General features: G+C 41.7%; 1 long non-coding RNA gene across 1 annotated transcript; it reads right to left on the reverse strand.

Moving 5' to 3' along the window:
• Nucleotides 1-13505: 13505 nt before the first annotated feature.
• On the reverse strand, nt 13506-19045 carry LOC134297472 (uncharacterized). The gene is made up of 2 exons (XR_010004227.1): nt 16707-19045; nt 13506-16636 (listed from the first exon to the last, which is right to left on the reverse strand). It is a non-coding gene; the product is annotated as an uncharacterized LOC134297472 (long non-coding RNA).
• Nucleotides 19046-21211: the final 2166 nt, after the last annotated feature.

Raw genomic sequence — 21211 nt, forward strand, 5'->3', positions numbered from 1 at the left:
CTCCAGAGAAGCCTAATGGCAGCCAAGTAAGGTTTTTTTTTAATTTTTAGGCTTTTTTGGGTGGGGTGAGTTGGGGTCATCCCATTCCAGTGTGGTTGTTACTGGGCTTTAATGTGAACAGGCCCTCGGGAAAGCCCAGGTTTGGAGGGTAAATGTGCGGACTTATACTCACGTTGAAGCGGGTTTCTTAAATCTGCTTTGGTGAGCTTTTAAGTTAAGTCTGGAAGCAGCCACAGAATTGTAATGAGAGGAGAGACCAGACAGCTCTATAACTTCTGTTTCTCTTTAGATGCTTTTTTTTTTGGGGGGGGGGGAGTAATTATTCCTCCTTTTAAAATCTTAACATGGAAAATTCACTAATATAGGAATGCACCAAGATGTAGTGCAAAACAATGTGGGCTTGATCTACACGTCCCTCTATTGTTAGAGGACTGAGACTTTTGTCCACATTACTATTGTTTTGTGATATCATATGGGCTGTCTTATGGCAATCATCTCATAAGGTTTTTAGGTTTTCTATTACCTTCACCTGAGACTGAGAAAGTGTGATTTGCTCATGGTTGCACACTGGGTTTACATGACTGAGTGAGGGTGTAACCCCTGGCCTCCCAGAGGTCTCATCTGCTGCTCAAAGCATTGCACCATGCTGGCTTTCCCCCACAAACACAATCTCCAAGAATTCTCTAGAATGAAAAAATGACTATCAAACCAGCTGAAATTATAGCATTGCTTTCCTCATTCAGTTTTATGGAAGCCACACATATTCAGTAAGGGTCTTCAGTTCCTTGTTTCCTAATTAAGGCACCAAGGGAATTTAGGATCACGCTGAGAGACTGGACTCCATGCTAATTTATGTGCATATTTTCTCATACTCCTCTGGACTCCATTTCTGTATTTTGTGGGCCACCAGAAATTGAAAATTTGTCACATTATTTGTGCTCCTGCTTATTATTTTCTGAACCAAGAACCACATTCTTGGGATTGACTATAACTTATTGATACTCCAATAATGTTTCAGAAAGGTTTTCCTCTTTTCTGTGTGATACCAAATCAATGATATCCTGCAAGTATTTGCATTTCACCCTAGAAGCAATGAAAAATTGGGCATGTATTATCATTGATATTGCAGATGATTGTTCTGTGGGTGTTTTTTTAATCAGCTTTAATTTTTATCTTAATTTTAGTATTGTTTATATTTAATGTATTGCATTGTAAATTTATTGAGTTCTTAATCTTCAAGACCTATGTGACAATTATTTTATAAAGTACATTTATATTGTTGTATTTTATATCATGTTTGTTTTGTATGCTAATGCCTTGTGGTCTAAGAATTAATAAATGCTTATTGCTATAAATTCCGAAGAGAGACATCCATTCAGGATGATGGCTACAGATCTTTGCCTAATGGTTAGACCAGTGGTTCTCAACCTGTGGGCTGCAGCCCAGCAGTGGGCTATGAGAACAAAAATCCAGCCCGCAAACCTCCTTCCTCTTTATTTATTTTATTTTATTTTATTTATTTTATTTCTGCTCCTTTCTGCAGAACTAACCATTGCATTGAATAGACCACATCAGTTCTAGATTATTAAACATGGTTTTCTGTGGGAAAGCAGATAGTGACTACTGGATGGCATATGTTCTGTATCAGAAACTAGAGCTAATGTAGTCTATCCAGTGCAGTTTTCTGAATCAGCACCCCAAATAACCAAACCGAATTTAAAGTTGACCAAAAACTGATTTGTAACCCTTTTGATACTAATGTTGGTCAAAGTGGTCCCTCTTCAAGTGGTCCCTGGTCAAGTGGGCCCTGGTCAAAGTGAGCCTGGTCAAAAAAATGTTAAGAACCACTGGGTTAGACTGAAAAAGTTCATGTATTCTACATAAAAGCAAAAGAAGGAGGTTGCAGTAAACTGCAGAGTTTCAAAAGTTATCCATACTCTACATTTAAGAAACATATTAGCATATCATCCATGGTGTGAAAGGAATGCTTTGACATCACAGTATTAAAACAATGGCTAGTTTAGCCCCAAGGCAGAATGGCTCAAGTCAAAACCTGGATGTGGCACAATCTTTGCTTTCCTTCAAAGTCCCATTTAATTCACGTCTCTTTCTGGAACTACATTTAAGTACAAATGCAATTGTATATATTTCAGGGCAATGTGGAGAAACAGAGTAAAGAGTGGCTTTTTGGCATTAAAGAATATGAAGAAGAAGCGAGGCAAGATCAGGAAACCATGTGGGATGGGAGGCCATCCCAGAAAAGAGGAAAAGATGGTAGGGAATGAAGGAGAATGGTTCCCTCTGCTTTCCCCCAGCCCATGAGGTCCTTACTCTTCCTTGAAGGTTGGAAAAGTCACTTTCTTGCACTATAGCTTCCAGAATCCCCAGTCACCAGAGATAGTGATTGTGTTGACTGAGGCACTTTGAAAATTGTAAAAAGAAAAAAGAAAAAAGAAAAGAAAAAGCTATTTCCCAAAGCTTTCCCCCTGAGTGCAGGAGCACATCACAATCTGAAACCACTTTAACTATCATTACTACAACCTATTGAATTCTGGGATTTGTAATTTGGGGAAGTACTTAAAATTCTGTTAAGAAATGCCCTGGGTGACTGTAGCAAACAATTTCGAAAACTTCACAATTACAAATCCCAAGATTCCATAAGATGAAAGTGTTATCAAGTGCCGGTCACTGCTCACTATTTCTTCTGTTTACAAATACTTACTTACATACTTACTCCAGAGCAGAGAGGTGCAGTGGGAAGTGAAATGGCAAGGGCAAGAAGAGGAGCCATGGGAGGCATGGTGGTGCCACCAATGGGCCCCACAGGGAGTTGTTGGCTTGATTTTGCTGGCAAACCTGCAGCATTTCTATGCATACTGCCTGTGACATCTTTTGCGGTGCTATCAGTTATTATTTTTTTTCTGTCTTTTCCTTTTCAGCGTAAGATTGCAAGTTCCTTGAGAACTGGGACAGCTGCCTGCCTTCCTGCTTCAGACTAACTCAAACATTTCAACAGCACTAATATACTGTATATACTTGAGCATAAGCCTAGTTTTTCAGCCCTTTTTTAGGGCTGAAAAAGCTCCCCTCAGCTTATACTTGAGTGAGGGTCCTGGTCGGCTTCTATTCAGGTCAGCTTATACTTCAGTATATAGGTATTCAGAGTTGGACAGTCTTATCTTATTAAAGACTTATTATTATCTTAAATTACTGTTTTATATAAATATTTAAAAACATTTAATCTACTGATGCCTCAAATAATGCAATTTTATTAATATCTATTTTATTTTTGAAATTGACCCATAGCTGCTGCATTTCCCACCCTCGTCTTATACTCGAGTCAATAAGTTTTCCCAGTTTTTGTGGTAAAATTAGGTGCCTCGGCTTATATTTGGGTCAGCTTATACTCGAGTGTACACGGTACATAAATATTATCCCTGCTCAAGGCTGACCAAAAACATTCTGCCTCCCCTTTATTCCATGTACAGGAAACAACTGGGTCCTTACCTTACTCTTAAACTTAACCAATTGATTACTTCTTCCACCCAGACCTGAGGGCAGCAGGCTAGTGCCAATGTTGGGTACAGATCAACACAGTTCTATGAGCTGGGAAGGAAAAGCAGGGGACGGCACTCCCGTTGTCACTGTAGCATCTCTGACCCAAAATGGCTGATTCACTCTGCCTGAAGAAAGGCCAAATTCTTTATTAGTTGAACTAGAAAGTATAGGGATAGTTCTTTTAAGTCACTTTTGTGTTGCAAAGACCTAGCAAGAACTTGGGGGAAATGGAACAACAACATCCATTGGCCATTCTAAGGAGTTCATATGAGCTATTATCCAAACTCCCTATAACTTCCAAGTCACAGTAACACACAGCCCATTGAATTCTGTTAGATGTTACACAATATGGGTACAAAGTTAAGCACACATCTGACTGTCACTGTTCACATAGCTGTTTTATTTCCCTGATGTGTGTGTGTGTATCTGTGAACTTGCTGAACTGCCAGCTGAACTGTCTTAGCTTGCATTTGGCAGTCAACCCATATCCACCTACATTGATATTCTTAATCATACAGAAGACAATTAAATGCCTTTGTATCACAAGAGGCATCTCTTTCTTTCAGTTGGTTACTGATTATTTATTTGATTTCCTTCACTAAATCTAAAGAGGAACTGAACTGGGATTTTGAGAGAGTTTACCATGGTGAGGCAGGGAGTGGAGGAGACAGGCTGTCTTCCAAAAGCGTTTGCCTAATTTAGTATTTTTTAAAAAACCCTTTATTTCAGCAGTGGTGTACAAAAGGTAGATTTTGATCTATTGTGAGAGATTTAAAGTAGATAGGCATGAGTTCACGACTATTCAACTCTTCCGATATTCTATTCTTCTCAACAAAACTTTCCCTGTTCCCACCCAATTTTACTGCTTAAACGAAAAAAGGGGTGGGAACCATTAGTGAAGTTTTATATGAAAGTATATTTAGTACTGGGGCTCAAAATGGTTTGGTTAGAATCCTCTTGGAATAGCATAATAGTGTAACCAAGTACTATACATGCATGTACACTACATCATTATAGCACTTTATACCACTAACTGCCATAGATCCATTCTATAGGATTTGTGGTCCTGGAATTTGTAGTGTACAGCTATACTTAGAATTCATAAGTTTTTTGCCTTATAGCATTAGCATTCTTCTAAGTACCCATCCAATCATAGAATCATAAACTTGGAAGAGACCTCAAGAGCCATCCAGTCCAACCGCCATCCATGTAGAAACATACAATCAAGGCACTCCTAACAGATGCCCATCCAGATCTCTAGAGAAGGAGACTGTCATTCTTTGAAACAGCATATTCTCCTGCCAAATAGCCCTTACCATCAATAAGTTCTTCCTAACGTTTCAGTGGAATCTCTTTCCCTGCAGTTTGAATCCATTGCTGTATGTCCTGTGACATTGTCAGATGGCCACCGAGGTGCTCTGCTTCGTAGAGGGGTGTGGGAAACCCGACACCCCACGCTCCTCATGGCCCGGCCCCAGTCAAAATTGAGAAGCATGAGCATGCATGGTGCGTGTGGGTTCCCCCCATGCATTTCAATGGCAACAAGGGAGCCCTCCTGTGTTGCCCTGGTGGTGTCATGTGCCAGTTCCACTCTCCTTCACACACGGAGCCGTGGCGGCATCACCTGATGGGAGGTGGCTGGCTTGGTGAGTGACCGGTATTAAATTGGTGCATGCTGCCAAATTTTGTCCCATGTGAAGAGGTCCCTAGTCTCTGGAGTAATAGAAAACAAGCCATGTTACATCTTTTCAAATATTTAAACATGGCTATCATGTCACCTCTCAACTTCCTTTTCTCCGAGATAAGCTTCTCATAGCTGCTTTGTTAATTTTGGTTTCCCATTTCTGGATACGTTCTAGCTTGTCCTATGAAACTGCAAATCCCAGGATTCCATGTGATAGAGACATTGCAGTTAAAGTGTTATAATTATGAAGTACAGTATGTTGGTATATTTAATTATTCTGTATGGAGATATCCAGTGCCTTCATATGCTAAAGTTTGTTCTGCTGTAAAATGGCTGCTGGACAAGGACCTAGTAGAGATCCACTCCCTTCAGCCTACACAGACATTGATTATCTCATGAGAGTCAGAGAGACATTAAACTAGCTGGCATATACTTTCATGGACCCTCACCCTTTCCAGAAAATCTATTTAAATCCACGATCCAGCAAGACATTTCCATTGATTTTTTTTTGGGGGGGGGGGGGTTTGCAGGGGGGGTTCATGTCAGGAGAGACTTGAAAAACTAGTCACTTCTTGTGTGAAAGAATTGGCCATCTGTAAGGATGTTGCCCAGGGGGACACCCGAATGTTTTGATGTTTTTACCATCTTTGTGGAAGGCTTCTTTCATGTCCCTGCATGGAGCTGATAGAGGGAGCTCATCCACGCTCTCCCTCAGTTGGATTTGAACCCACAACCTTCAGGTCAGCAACCCAACCTTCAAGTCATGAGTCCTGCCACAAGGGTTTAACTCACTGCACCACTGAGGGCTCTTCATTTCCATTGGTGAGCCAGGAGATGAATTCCTTAGTCCCCATTTAGTCACTTATCTGCCTACCAAAAGAAATCTGCTTTTTCTAGAGCAATTATTCCCAAGCTCTAATTTTTCCAAATGTTTTGCACTTTCGCTCCCAGGATCTCTGACCCTTGGTCAAAGTGGCCAAGGGTGCTGGAACTGGAAATCTAAGACACCTAGAAGACTAGAGTTTGGAAATCACTGTTCTAGATGAGTGTATCTTCTGGTGTCCAGTAAAGGAGAATCAATATGGATGGCTTGCCCAGTCCCGGTTGCTCAGAACAGGGCTTTAAGAAGAGTGCTCCTTCTAGTGTGGGAAAAAATGCCAAATTCAATCCAGAGTTACATTAGTGGTTTTTTATTTCTCTGGATGGATTTGTGTTGCAGTGGGGGGCAAGGGTGTGGTTGACTGCATGACAGTATCTGTGGGAAAGATTTCACATCCCTTCTCCCACCTGTGATTCTCTTCTACAGGTGTGGAAACCACAGGGATCTTTATTAACTGTATCCTGATCCATGAGTTTTTAAGTACAAAGCTTTTAAAAACTAACTCCCAGAATCCTCCAGCCTGCATAGTCACTGGCCATCCTAACTGAAGCATTCTGAGAGTTGTAATTCAAAATTTCCAGGCTATGTGTAGTTGTATGCCAGAGAACTATCTGATCTACATGTAGGAAAATAAGTACTATCCTCGCCTCTAGTATCTTCTCAGATCTTTGCAAAGACAACACCCACCTCATCTTCAAAAAGACCCACACACAGTTCTTTGTAGAATAGAACGCCATTTCACTGAAGTGTCTTGTTAATTTCACAGTATCTTGATGTTCTTCATCACAACGTGTTTCCTTACCAACACGTCTGTCCCTTCGGGGTTGAAGAGGTCAGAGCAGACAGGGAATGATCCATCCTGACATTTACCATCTTAATCCAATTAAACTTTCTCCTACTTTATTCTCCAGAACAGAACTGCATTTGAAACTGTCTCCATTATCTTCAAATGCATTCAGGTGGGGCATGAGAAAGATAATACAACATGGATGGGATCCAACAAATTGTGCAACTAGCTAAGAGCACTTTAGGCTTGGATTTCCTCAAACACAGTTCCCTCAAATCAAGTGATAACCTGCATTTAAAATAGCAGGACTCTCAAAGTGGTTTTTTGCTACAATTCCTCATCATTGGCTCTGCTATCCAGGATTCTTGGAAGTTACAGAGCAAAAACATCTTAATAGTCACACCCATCACCCTGGTTTATGAGACAGAGAGCAGTGATTCTCAAATTTTCCAAGAGTTTTATTCTTCTGCTACCAATGGACAGAACTTTTTGGACCTGAAGTTCAAAATAATCTTAAATTCAAATGAATGAGAGCAATTGCTGTATAAAATAGTCCCGTCAGTGTCGGTAAGAGACAAGATTCTATTTCTTGGTAAGCCAGGGAATTATGTGTTTGCAGTTAGAAGAGCTCTGTTTGTCTTTTTATTGCAAGCCTAATGTTTTCATCACATCTGTATCAGTTAACAAGCTTCTGACAAAAGCGATCCTCTTTACAAAGTATTTAAGGCTACATAGCCCCCTATTCTTCCAATCTACATTGGGCTTTTAGTAGTATCAGCACTATTTTGGATAAAATGTTTGCCTAAATACTTTCAGCGTGTCTTCCTTTTGTTGCAGGAACCCATCTCTTGTCTTTCCAAGTTGTTTCCACCTCTAGTATCAAAGATTCTGTTAAAGAAATCTTGCTTAGAAACATATCCACTTTGTTAAATGAGGTACAGTGTTCCCTCCCTTATCACGGGGTTAGGTTACAGGACCACCCGCAATAAGTGAAAAACCGCAAAGTAGGGACATTATATTTATTTTAATATTTATAAATTATTTTAGTAGTTATACACTATTTTAAGTCTTTATCAACCAGTCGTGTGTTGATAAATCTCCTCCTTCTCTTCTCGTTGCTGCTTGGGCTCCTTTTCTCTCCCTTTGTCTTATTCTTCCTCCCTTCCTTAGGCTATAAGTTGTAATTTTTTATGATTTATAATAGTCTCTTAGAGTCTATTGAAAAACCGCGAAACAGCAAATCTGCGAAAAGTGAACCATGAAGTAGTGAGGGAACACTGTATATCCAGAAACCATATTCATCAAATTAGGCAAGGGCTACATCATATAGAATCCCCCAGTCAATGTGGCCAATAAGAATGGCTGGGGAATGCTGGGAGTTTAGATGAGGACGCACTTGGTTTCCAGGCACATGTGTTTAGAACTGCGACATTAAACTATTTGCACCTTCCTGGGAATCTGTTACACTGAATAAAATGAATATCATACCATGTGAAGCTTACCTCCAATTTGTCATGCATATTTAAGAATGGCCTCCTTCTATAAGAATAAAGTCCATCTAAACTCAGACTTATAGAATGAAACTGTTGACAGCAAAAGAGTCAGGTGAGTGCTCGATGCAAACCCCATTGGGAGGCCTTCACTGAAGACTCCTGGACCAGATAAGGTGAGAATTCAGACCCTCTGTCCCTTTGTGATTGCCAAATTTGTTATGTGATTTCTGCTCCATTAAATTGTGGGTTCTAAAGCCTTGAGTCTCCTGAGAAATCTGTATAACGACTAAGTAGCAACAGTAAGAACCGACCAGGGAACAACAAACTGATTCAATATTGGGAAAGTAGTATGGTAGGGCTGTATATTCTCACCATACCTATTTAACTTGTATGCAGAACACATCATGCGATGTGCAGGGATTGATGAATCCAAGGCTGGAATTAAAATTGCTGGAAGAAACATTAACAACCTTAGATATGCAGATGATACACTCTGATGGCTGAAAGTGAGGAGTAGCTAAGGAGCCTTATCACCAAGGTGAAAGAAGAAAGTGCAAAAGCTGGATTGCGGTTAAACATCAAGAAAAAAAAGATGATGGAAACCAGACTGATTGATAACTGGCTACTAGAGGGAGAAAACGTGGAGGCAGTGACAGACTTTATATTTCTAGGTGCAAAGATTACTGCAGACACAGACTGCAGCCAGGAAATCAGAAGACATTTACTTCTTGGGAGGAGTGCAATGACCAACCTCGATAAAATAGTGAAGAGTAGAGACATCACACTGGCAACAAAGGTTCTTATAGTCAAAGAAGTTATTCCCCACAGTAACCTATGGATGCGAGAGCTGGACCATAAGGAAGATTGAGCGAAGGAAGATAGATGCTTTTGAACTGTGGTGTTGGAGGAAAATTCTGAAAGTGCCTTGGACCGCAAGAAGAGCCAACCAGTCCATCCTCTAGGAAATAATGCCCGGCTGCTCACTGGAGGGAAGGATATTAGAGGCAAAGATGAAGTACTTTGTCCACATAATGAGAAGACAGGAAAGCTTGGAGAAGAGAATGATGCTGGGGAAAACAGAAGGAAAAAGGAAGAGGGGCCAACCAAGGGCAAAATGGATGGATGGTATCCTTGAATTGACTGGCTTGACCTTGAAGGAGCTGGGGGTGGCGACGACCGACAGGAAACTCTGGGTGGGCTGGTCCATGAGGTCACAAAGGGTTGGAAGCGACTGACTGAATGAATAAACAACAACAAACCCTGGCGTGCCCAGCTACTTCAGACACAGATGAGTAGAAGACAAAAGCAGAGGTCTTTAATTTCAATGGACAAAGAGAATATCAGCCGAGATAGTGCTCAAAATACTTATATTTCCCAACTGTGGGTTATTTATAGCAGTACAGAACAATTGAAAATTGCTGTCCTGGCCTTCCACTGGTCTTGGACGGTGCTAGCTAGGATCTGCAGCTTCATTGGAGGAGGTGTGAGTCTAAATGATTTCCCATTGGCTCTGAAAGGTGCTGGCTAGAATACGCAGCCTCATTGGAGGAGGTGCAAGTCTGCTTTTGCCTCTGAACCAACCAGAGGAGAGGTGGGAAATTTAATAAAATCTCAATGCTCGGTTTGAAGTTTACTGCCTGTTGTTGGTTTTGCCTCTCATGGGAAGGAAAGAATGTGAGGAAATTGATACTAATGATGGTAGTATTCCCAGTCTGAGTGAGAACAATGGATGCCAATCAGCCTAAACAGTTCCCAGGAAGGGGGTGGGGGGGGAGAGGACATTGAACATCTTTTAGACCTCTGATTTGTTCCATTGTTAGGTGGAGACATTGTTTGATGACTGCGGTAATTTGGGGCCATTGAAGTCCAATGTGTGATGAAGCACCATTCTAGTGAAATTCATGAAAGGTTGCTTTTCAGATAAGGGGGAAAAAATCCAATGTGCTGACTGTATAGTCATAGAAAACAATTCCCAAACTGCGAACCTGCATTTTCAGAGGGAGTGTGGCACAATCTAACACAGGTTGACTCCCTATACTGTCATACAGCTCACCAGGAGCTTTAAGACATTCTCTGTCTTGTCTGGATTAAGCTGCAGTTTGTTTGCCCTCATCCAGTCTATTACAGCTTCCAGGCACTGGTTTAGCACAGGAAATGCTTCCTTGGAATTAGGTAAAAAGGAGTAATAGAGTTGGGTGTCATCTGCATATAGATGGCACCACACTCCAAAACTCCAGATGACCTCTCCCAGCGGTTTCATGTATATATTTAACAGCATGGGGGACAAAATGGAACTGCGAGGGACCCCACAAGCCAGTGACCAAGGAGTCGAACAGGAGTCCCCAGCAACACCTTCTGAGACCGTCCCTCTAGGAAGGAATGGAGTCACTGAAGAACAGTGGCTCTGAGCCCTATCCCAGAGAGGTGGCTCAGAAGGATATCATGATTGATGGTATTGAAAGCTGCTGAAAGATCCAGGAGAACCAACAGGGGCACACATCCCACCAGTTCTCTGCATAGGTCATCCACCAAGATGACCAAAGCTGTCTCTGTCCCATAACCAGACCTGAAACCAGACTGAAATGAATCTAGACAATCCTCTTCATCCAGGAACCCTTGAAGTTGCAAAGCCACCATATGCTCCAGTACTTTGCCCAAAAATGGAAGACTGGAGACTGGTCTGTAGTTGTCCAGTACAGTGGTGTCTAGAGAAGGTATTTTTTTAAAGAAATTGTCTTACCACAGTTTCCTTGAGGACCATGGGGACCCTGCCCCAAGACAAGGAGGCATTAATCACCCACTCCATCAATCTAGCCTGTTTCACTTTGCCAGGAAAGGCAAGGGTTTGGAGCACATGTGGTGGCTCTCATCTCTCTAAGAATTCTGTCCACATCCTCAGGTTGCACAAATTAAAAAGTATCCATCAACACAGGATTTTTTTGTTGTAACAGAAGCGACTTGCTACTCACTTCTGGTGTGAGAGAATTGGCTGTCTACAGAGATGTTGCCCAGGGGATGCCAGATGTGTTACTGGGTTAACCAGGAACCAAGGCTACATCCACCAGAACTGTACCAACTGTGGCATGTAAGTCAGAATGAATCCAAGCAATCTTGTCTGCAAAACGTTGGGCAAGCTCCTCATAGCATCCTGTTGTATGGACAATATTATCTTTTGGGCCAGGATGGATTAGGCCTCTAACCACCCAAAACAGCCCTGTGAGACAGTTTAGTGCTGCAGCAATTGGGTTGGTATAAAATGCACTTTTTGCTGCTTTAATTGGCTATATGTCCAGCGTGAAATGTGATTGAGCGTGTCTGTTGTCAAATTGCCTGTTGGCATATTGCAACCCTATGAATTTCACAGGGTTTTCTTAGACAAGGAATACTCAAAAGTAGTTTTGCCAGTTCCTTCTTCTGCAATATAGTTTATATATGATATTAATTGATGGTCTCCCATCCAAGTATTAACCAGAGCTGACCCTGCTTAGCTTCCAAGATAATATGGGTCTAGTGTCAGGGGTTATTCATCACCCTGACTTATTGATGAGCCAGGTCTCTCACCTTCTTCTCAGTCAGACCACTTGAGCATCGGCGAAAGTGGCGCCAACAAACGACAGCTCAGTCATAAATTATCTGCTGATCCCAGCGGTACTATATTTTTATTTACAGACTATATACAATACTAAACACCATCACAGTCAGGACACATGTTCCCTCAGCAAGGACAAAGCATGGCACGTCCTCTCAGCAAGCCGTGTCTGTTATCAGTGCAAGCAGGCACCACCCAACATTCCACAGTTCATGACAAATGTTCCGTCCACGCAGTTGAAATGGAAGTATTGACCCATTGGCCCTGCAGGCAATCAAACAGGGCTGGCATGTAATTAACTCCTGTGCTGCTGGAAAGCTTGCCAGAACACATAGACACAATCCAACAGCAACAATTGATTTAACATTTCACACTCTAATAACAAACACACTAACATCTAGTGCCTTTAAAATATTTAGACATAGACTGATAACAGGATGATCAACCCATTGAAAGTAATGGAATATAATTAAACATAACCAACATGCTATCTCTCTGATGACAGATGAATTGCGTTTATGTTCCATTACTTTCAATGGGATGGCCATCCTTAGAGTAGGTCAGTTGAAATTAATGGGACATTAAATTAGTTACAAAGAGGATTATCTGCTACCCTGTTTCCCCTAAAATAAGACATCCCCAGAAAATAAGACCTAGTAGAGGTTTTGCTGAATTGCTAAATATAAGGCCTCCTCCAAAAGTAAGACCTAGCAAAGTTTTTGTTTGGAAGCATTCCCGCCGAACAGAACAACAGAGCATGCAGGGTTGGTAAATGTATGTACCATGTGTTGTACATGGAAATAATGGTAGTAACAAGAAATTCTTGATAGGATTCACAGTTTGTCTGGTTATGCTAGTTTGTGATGACAATTAGTGTACAGTATATAATAAATGTTCGTTTTTTGTTCAACAATAAATGTGAATTCTTCTTCATGGAAAAATAAGACGTCATATGAAAATAAGACCTAGAGCATCTTTAGGAGCAAAAATTAATAAAAAACACTGTCTTATTTTCGGGGAAACACATTATGCAATTCCATCAAAACAGAAAGGTGTGTCCCATCAAGGGCACCAAACACACAAGACTCTCAGTAAACCAGAATCCATCGAGATTGGAAGGTGCAGAATAAATGGATCTTCTGGTTGCCTGGGAGTTCCTGTTAAAGGAGGCCTAGCTAATCCTATCCCCAATACCATCCCATCCTATATCATTCCATGATTGATTATCCTCATCATCTGGATTGTATTAATTACTGTAATATTGCAATCAATACAGTAATTAAAAGACAAACAGAGGCTTGCTCCTTCTGCCCTGCCATGCAATCTGGATTACTGAAGCAGAGAATCCACATTATCTGATCTGAACTGGATTATAGGAGTCCATGCTGCCATATTATCTGGTTCAAAGCAAACAATCTGGATTATATACGTCAGTGCAGAAGGGGCCTGGGTGCCTCCTGTACACACTTCATAGGACAACAATGAAGGAGAAGAAGAAAAAGAGACAAAGGCAGTTTCCAGATTCATGGTGTTTATTCCAATTAGCTTTCATTTGTTGGTTAGGTCAAGATGGGCCTGCTATGGTCTGAGAGTGTTCTGAGCCTGACTTGGTGAGACCTTTGCCGGATGCCCCGAGGAAGGCGAAAAACCTCCAGGACCGGGGCCCAATCTGCCCTGGAGGAAAATTCCTTCCCGACCCCAAAGGTGGCGGTCAGTGCTACCCAGGGCATGGCGGAAAAGACCTTTCCTTTCCTTTCCTTTCCTTTTCTGTCAAATGGAGGGCGATGCTCTTCAGGACTGGGTGTCTATCTTTCTCCAGTCATCCAACCTTTTCTTGCTGTTTGGTTGTTTGCAGTCAGTTGTATCCAGCAGTGTGCCATCTTCCGTTTCCAAACGGTGACAGTTTCCTTCTTCTTTGTTTCCTTGAAGACCTTGCCTTCCTACTTCCTCTGGATTTTCCATTTCAAAGCTTCCATATCCACGTGCTTTCTTAATTTTCCCTCACGAAGACATCACCTTTTCCTGAGTTGAGCTTAGTGAGTTGTATCTAGTGAACCTTTCTACTCGGCGGCCGCTGCCGGATGCCCAAAGGAAGGCGAAAAACCTCCGAGGTCCTCGGCCAATCGGTCCCGGAGGAAAATTCCTTCCCGGCCCCAAAAGTGGCGGCCAGTGCGACCCTGGGCATGGCGGAAAGGGCCCTCGGGACTTACCTGCCTGAGCCTCTCCTTCTGACACCCGCTTGCCGGGATGTCTCCTTCCACATGGCAAGGTGGCCAAAGACTCCTTGGAAGAGGGACTCTTCTCCGTTGGAGATCTCTGCATGGAAATGGGTCGCCCGCTTCTCAAGGCTGCGTTAGTCATGGGTTCCTGGCATTTGGACTCAGGCAGGAGGGTCTTTGTGGTCTCACTAGGATTCTTACTTTTCTAAGAGAAAACGCAGCTCTCCTTTTGGTGCAAAAGGAAAACCATTCCTTTTGGCTTCTTCCAACAGCCGTGCGTTTCCAGAGTCACCTGTGCCTGGCAAGTGTTGCCTTTTCTCCCAGGGCGTTCCTCCTCCTTCGGGGCCCATCTTCAGTCCATGCCAAGACCTGGTTCTTCCCAACTGTCTCTTGCTGCACACAGGCGTTTGACTCTGAGATACATACACTTCTCTAGGGCACACCTGCTTTTCTCCTGCCTACCTTGGTTTTCCTCCCAATCAAATCAACCTTCTGTCCTCCTTCCTTTCTTCCTTCCTTCCTTCCTTCCTTCCTTCCTTCCTTCCCTCCTTCCTTCCTTCCTTCCTTCCTTCCTTCCTTCCTTCCTTCCTTCCTTCCTTCCCTTTCTTTCCTTCCTTCCTTCCTTCCTTCCTTCCATTTCAGTGGATGCTTCCGGAGAATAGATTTCACTTACCTGATGATTGGGTGTCCTTCCTCTTCATCACTTTCCTGATTATTTGGCATTTTCCTCTTCATCCCTTACCTGGTAATGTGATATCCTTCCTCTTCTCTTACCTGGTTATTGAATATACTTCCTCTTCTCTTACCTAATAATAGGGTGACCTTCCTCTTCATCACTTACCTGATTATTAGGCATTTTTCCTCTTCATCCCTTACCTGATATTTTTGTTTGCCTTCCTCTTCTCTTACCTGATCATTGGATATACTTCCGCTTCATCACTTACCTGATAATTGTGTATTCTTCCTCTTCATCACATACCTGATTAGAATGTATGTTTCCTCTTCAATCCTTACCTGATGATTTGGTAGCTTTCCTCTTCTCTTTCCCAATTGTTGTGATGACTCATGGGCCTTGTAGTCCTGTTCCTAGTACTATTGTGGCAGACGAAGAGGAAAACATGGGATTTTCGCCGGTTCAGCAAGAGCCGGAGTCTCTTCACCTGCAGGATGTTGACGTTTGCCCTCAAGAATTCAGCCAAACAGGCCTTGGGCAGAACTCCCCCCCGTTTTCCCGGAGGGACAATTATACCAAAGATAGGGGAGTCAGGGAGGCTAATCGCAGAAGCCTGAGAATCGCTGCCAAACAAATGGCTGATTAGGTCTGCTTCCCTTGGGAAATTCTAAGGAGTCATGCATCTGGACAGAGTTGGGTTTTGCTTCTCGTTCTCTAGGGAAAGAGTTCTGTTGGCGGGAAAACGAGACCCAATATAGGTGTTTGTCGCAAGGGAAACTTTGCGGAGTCAATTGATCAGCTTGAGGAGAGAGATCGTGTGTGGACTTCGTAATCCCAGTTCCTTGCTTTCCGGATCAAGTTTCAAGCCTTGCCTTGTCTCACGTTTTGCCACGGACTTTGTTTCATGCTTCATGTTTGCCTCGTTTTAAGTCTTGGATCAAGTCAAGAATCAAGTTTATTTCCATCCTTGTTGTCAAGCTTCATTGGACTATAAAGACTCTGTTATTTCCCCACACTATTGCTTGGCAAAGTGTGTGTTTCGGTCAAGTGGATTAAAACTTTGAACTCTAATATCTTATATTGGACAATACTTTTCTGGACTATATTTGACCTTATCTGAAAGGTCTGCTTTTGAACTATATTCTTCACTTGTTTTTATTGATTTTATATATTTCTTTAATAAAGATATTAGATAGATTCTGGCCTCTGTGTAAGGTTATTGGTGCTCTGCAGCCTGGGTCCTGACAATTGTTGAGTATTCTTCCTCTTCATCACTTTCCGGATTATTAGGTATGTTTCCTCTTCATCCTTACCTGATAATTTTGTGGCCTTCCTCTTCTCTTACCTGATAATTGTGTGGCCTTCCTCTTCATCCCTTACCTGATTATTGGGAATTTTCCTCTTCATTCCTTACCTGATAATTTGGTAGCCTTCCTCTTCTCTTACCTGGTTATTGAATATACTTCCTCTTCATCCCTTACCTGATTATTTGTTGTTTTTCCTCTTCAGACCTTACCTGTTTATTAGGTATTTTCCTCTTCATCCCTTACCTGATTATTTGGTTGCCTTCCTCTTCATCACCTACCTGATTATTGGGTATTTTTCCTCTTCATCCCTTACCTGATGACTTTGTAGCTTTCCTCTTCCCTTACCTGATGACTGGGTGTCCTTCCTCTTCACCACTGACATTATAATAGAGTGCAATTCCTCTTCATCCTTACCTGATCATTTTGTGGCCTTCCTCTTCTCTTACCTGATCATTGGGTGTCTTTCCTCTTCATCACCTACCTGATTATTAGGTATTTTTCCTCTTCATCCCTTACCTGATCATTTGGTGGCCTTCCTCTTCTCTTACCTGATCATTGGGTGTCTTTCCTCTTCATCCCTTACCTGAATATGGACTCTCCTTCCTTTACCTGGCTGCTGGCTCTCCTCCCTCCCCTCCATCTCTTACCTGGTTGGATCTCCATCCTCTGCTTCCCTTACCTGGTGATGGGACATCCTTCTCCCGCTTCTCTTTCTGGCCATGGGAAGCCCCTCTCGGCCCTTTTCTGGACCCTTTTGCCCCAGGGCTGGGGCTCCTCAACTGTCAGCCTCAACTATGACAGGCAGCCTCAACTGTCATAGAACCATGCGCGCATCACAATCGAAGGCAGGGTGCATCATTCCAGCCTTGTGTGGGCCTCACTGGCCTTGCTAAAGTATAAACTGAAGTGGGGCTCCCGTACCTTTTTAAAAGAGGTGTCAATAGGAGGGATTTCAGTTCCCTGTACAACCAGGGAACAGGCAAAGAAATTCCCTCTTTTGCACCCATTTAAAGAGACAGGGATCCTTTCCCCATTCCTATTTGGGAACTGAACCCTAAAGCGATCCCTTTATGTGTTCTGATGGATATTATTGTGACACCCCAAGCAATCATAGTCCATATTTACCATATTTAAAAAATAATCGGGGTTGTTGTGTGTTTTCCAGGCTGTACTGCCATGTTCCAGAAGGATTCTATCCTGACATTCTGCCCACATCTATTACCTCTTTGATTTACAGTAGAGACTCACTTATCCAAGCCTCGCTTATCCAAGCTTCTGGATTATCCAAGCAATTTTTGTACTCCATGTTTTCAATATATCATGATATTTTGGTGCTAAATTCGTAAATACAGTAATTACAACATTACATTACTGTGTATTGAACTACTTTTTCTGTCAAATTTGTTGTATAACATGATGTGTTGGCGCTTAATTTGTAAAATCATAACCTAATTTGATGTTTAATAGGCTTTTCCTTAATCCTTATTATCCAAGATATTTGCTTACCCAAGCTTCTGCTGGCCCGTTTAGCTTGGATAAGTGAGACTCTACTGTATCCCTTTCATTTAAATTCAGTCATTTCTCCAACATCACTATGTAACAAAACTTGGGGGGGAAATGTTCTGTTCCTGGTTTGAAAGTGTTATTTCCTGTGTAATGGTGCGGTCCTGACTTGGAAAAGAGTTGTTCGACTTCAGAAACTTTGTTTTCATTCCTGAATGAGTTGAGACGATGAGATAGTCATTGAAAACAATAGCAAATTTTATTTATTTATTTATTTATTTATTTATTTATTTATTTATTTGCAGTATTTATATTCCGCCCTTCTCAGCCTGAAGGGGACTCAGGGTGGATCACATTGTACACATATAAGGCAAACATTCAATGCCATATAACATAGAACAGAGACAGAGAAAGACGCAGAGGCAATTTAAACCTTCTCCAGCTTCCAGCTTCCTGAGGGTATGCTTGATTCAGGCCACAGGGGGAGCAGCTGCTTCATCATCCACTGCAATGGCACTTCCTCATTCCAATGGTGGCTGGATTATTTTTATGGTATCCTAAATTAGCCTCCCCACATATAAGTGGTACCTAAATTTCCTACTTGATAGATGCAACTATCTTTTGGGTTGCTTACGTCAGCAACGAGCAGGGGCTATATTTTATTTTTTAATTGTCGGGCACTCACCCCGACATGGGCTGATCTCGAACTCATGACATCTTGGTCAGAGTGATTTATTGCAGCTGGCTGCTAACAAGCTTGCGCCACAGGATGATGTCCCTCCTGGAGACACAAAGTTTGGGCAGTTTAATAAATGTAATAAACATAATAATAATAATAATAATAATAATAACAACAACAACTTTAATTTTGTACTACATCTCCCCAAAAGGACTTGATAATCACAACAAAACCAATATACATACATAATAAACATCAGCAGATAAAAATACATCAAGATAAAAAACACAATTATGCACAGTAACACAGCAAAATAAAATAGTGACAATAGCATAATTAAACATACTGTATATACTAGAGTATAAGACGGGTTTTTCAGCACTTTTTTAGGACTGAAAAAGCCCCCCTTGGCTTATACTCGAGTGAAGGTCCTGGTTGGCTTATATTCGGGTTGCCTTATACTCGAGAATATATGGTACATTTATTATTTTTCTCTATTATTATTGGTATTATTACAATTATTATTTACTCTATTATTATTGTTACATTTATTTTACTCCATTATTGTTGTTACTATTACATTTATTTTACTCTATTTTTATTATTAATAATACATTTATTATTTCACTCTGATATTCTTATTGCATTACATTTATTATTTTACTCTATTGTTACATGTATTATTTTACTGTATTTATTATTATTATTATTATTATTATTATTATTACATTTATTATTTTACTATATTATTATTAAAAGGATACACAAGCACATTTACATTGAAGAAGATGAGAATAATGATTTAATCAGAGTTGGATTAAATTAGAGCTTTATGTAAATATTCAAAAACATTTAACCTACCGATGCTTTGAATAATTTCGTATCTATTTTTATTTCTGAAATTTACTACTCTCGGCTTATACTCGAGTCAATGTTTTTCCAGTTTTTTGTGGTAAAATTAGGTGCCTCGGCTTATATTCGGGTCGGCTTATACTCAAGTATATAGGTAATTTAAAACTGGAACAAAAATTAACAAGAACGAACTTTCCCCATGTTTTGATGATAGAACCTATCAGGAAATGGCATTGATCTCCCAGGAACAAAATAGGTGTGACATTGTGTATTTTGACACAAGGAAGATCACAACACAGAGGAGAAACACAATCATGAAAGGCAGTCAATACATGAGTTTTCTCAGAGTGTCGTCAAAATCGGGGAGGAACAATGGCGTGCGGATGCGCCGGGAAGTGCCGTCTCCCAATGACAGAATTATGACTGTTCTCCATTGATATTGCGGCTTTCCAAGCCAACGACAATGACGGGCTTCCCTTTTCTCCTTTCTTTTGGCCCTTTCCTTGAAACGCTTAGCAAGAAACCCACTCTCTGCTTTCATGTTTGCACATATGTATATTTCAAATGGTATGCTAAGGCTTCTATGTTCAGCCACTTTGAGTCTCCTGTAAGGTATAAATACGAGGGTTGAATGAAAAGTAATGCCTCCACCTTCGTTACTTGGGGTTGGTTGGGAACATTTTAATAAATCAAATGCAGAAATAATCCTTAGCATGTGCTCTTTAACTACCACTATTCACTTTTCCACATAATTAACAGACAATTGGATACATTTCTGCCAATGATGAACAAGTTTTCTGAAGCCATCACAGAAGAAGTAGACACTCTGTTTCCTCAACTGGCGTCTCACAGGACCCATCATGCACAGATCTTGATAGCCAAGCAAAGCAATAATGCGACCCACACGTTCCTGTGAAATGCCGATTATGCCTGAAATTTCTCTCTGAGTGATATGATGATCGTCCTGAATCCATCTGTCCACTTTTTGCTTGTGAAACTCGGTGGTTGCTGTCACGCAAGTCAGACATTCCCACCTCAACATCTTCAATCTTACTCGCCCAATGACACACAGTACTCACATCGACACAATCACCATAAACATCTTGCATTCTCTGAGGAATCTCCTTTGGGGTGACACCTTCTGTTGTCAAGAATTCAGTAACTGCATGTTTCTTAAGGCGCATTGACCGACCATCTGCGCAAGGTTCCATACTTTGCACTTTAACAACACAACTGTTCAATGCTAAGGCTTCCCGCCAAATGGAACTCACTGTAGAGGAGAGTAGCCAGTATCCGCCGCATACCAGGACTGTCATCTGTTGAGGAGTTACGATGGTGGAGGCATTACTTTTCATTCAACCCTCATAAATAGAATACCAATATACTTATTATTCCTCTTGGGCATCTTTGGGGAAAGAGCTAAAGGACATATCAAGTACCAAAAACCCCATAAAAATACGAAAAAGGGAAGAATGTGAGGTTTGTGGATAGGGGGTTTTCAGGGATGGGTCCTCCAGGACCCACGTTGAAGAAGGAACAAGAAGAGAAATCCGCGGATACCAGGGAACCTATTTGAGTTTCAGTATCCACGGAGGATAGCCTAGGCACGGATTATGGGAGTTGTGGTGTGCCGCCTGCATGGGAATTGTGGTCAGAGGAAAAGTCAGAAGTAGAGGTTACCAAATATGGAGGGACCCCTAGAGAGGTAGGAGTTGGTGAGGGTCTTTGGGGGTCTTAGAAGAGGCGTAGGGCAAGGATCCACAGATACCGGGGGAGGGAGGGATGACTGGTTTCAGTATCCGCAGGTAACATGGTTTCAGGGTTGGTGGGTAAGCGGTTGGGTTAGTTGAGGACAAGCTGACATAGCAGTGAATGGAGAAGGGGGAATATGGGTTTTGGGGGGCATTTGGGTTTCTGGGGTGGTGGGAAATGGGAAGAGGTGTTCAGGGAGTGAATGTGGGGTGGGCTGCTGAGGGCGTCGGGCCAT

Source organism: Anolis carolinensis, chromosome 3, assembly GCF_035594765.1.
Source record: "Anolis carolinensis isolate JA03-04 chromosome 3, rAnoCar3.1.pri, whole genome shotgun sequence".
NCBI lineage: Eukaryota > Metazoa > Chordata > Lepidosauria > Squamata > Dactyloidae > Anolis > Anolis carolinensis.